Here is a 1,208-nt window from a genome sequence, read left to right on the forward strand (position 1 = left end):
GTTTAATCTTTTTCATTTTTTTATAATTTTGACAACTATTCTTTAATTAAAAACAGATACTAAAATTAAAAAAAATATATCCCGTCCAAATCTTACGTAATCAGAGCTCAGTCTCGTCCTGTGTGCATGTGGACCGCAGGACGGTGCAGGTCTGACTGAGAGAAGAGGAAAAAAGTCTGAGCATCAGTCAGAGTCCGCAGTGACGTCCTGCACCTGAACGCACCCTGCAGCATCCTGCACCTGAACGCACCCTGCAGCATCCTGCAGAGCCGCGAGCTGCACCTCTGGACCGGAGACATCAAAGCGGGACAGGAGGACACGTTGAGCCGGAGGTAGGACCATCCCTGACCGGTGCTGACTGACTAATCTGCAGAGTCATGTCTGAGTCCGGACAGGAGACAGTTCTGGAAACCACAGCTCGGTTTGTTTGGTTTTTCAGATTATTTTTTTATTTATTATTAATTATTTGGCGATGGGTAAAAAAAAAAAACGAGTCAAAGTCAAAGTAATGATAGCAAAAAATGCATTTTTGAAACTAAGATGGGGAAATGATTAGAGCCATTTTCTGGAACCGAGCCAAGTGACTGCAGTCGCACGCAGAGCATCATGGTCCCTGGTTCTGTTCTGCACCGAACCGAACTCTTTTAAATCACCTGACATGTAAACTCGGTTCTTCCTGATCCTGAGTCTGAGTCCAGTAAAACATTGATCAGTAAACTATTCTGCAGCCTACTACATGTCCTTGAGAAAAACTGCAAACCACCGCCGCCGAGGGCGATATCATCATGTTTCATGTCTGTTAGCAAAATATTTTATAAACCAGAGGATGGATTTTAACAGAACTTGCAGAAAATAATTATTTGGTTTGCATTTACAGCTGATTAACTTTTTGCACATCTCATCCTCAGTTTGTCCACCATAACTGACCTTAAAAACATAAATCAGATGTTGATTTAAAGTGCCTGTGACATATCCATGAAATACAAAAAGTCAAAGAAAATATATTTCTATTGTAAAAACTTGGCTTAATACACATGATTTTACCCTTTATATCACATAATTGGCATATTTTCTTTTGAACTTTGCACAGCTGAAGTGAAACAGGAAGTGACATAAAAGGAGGACTGAGAAAGAAAATTCCCTGGTTTCTGTTTATATTATATTATATTATATTATGTTATGTTATGTTATGTTATGTTATGTTATAT

At 39.2% G+C, this 1,208-nt stretch overlaps 1 protein-coding gene across 1 annotated transcript in view; it reads left to right on the forward strand.

Annotated features, from left to right (window-relative positions):
• Nucleotides 1–220: 220 nt before the first annotated feature.
• Nucleotides 221–1,208, forward strand: part of LOC106520815 (uncharacterized) — a gene marked incomplete at both ends in the record, with an annotated part of 19,684 nt that continues 18,696 nt past the window's right edge. The window contains 1 exon segment of the mRNA XM_014013073.1: nucleotides 221–332.

Source organism: Austrofundulus limnaeus, unplaced genomic scaffold (genome assembly GCF_001266775.1).
Source record: "Austrofundulus limnaeus strain Quisiro unplaced genomic scaffold, Austrofundulus_limnaeus-1.0 Scaffold97, whole genome shotgun sequence".
Taxonomy (NCBI): Eukaryota; Metazoa; Chordata; class Actinopteri; order Cyprinodontiformes; family Rivulidae; genus Austrofundulus; species Austrofundulus limnaeus.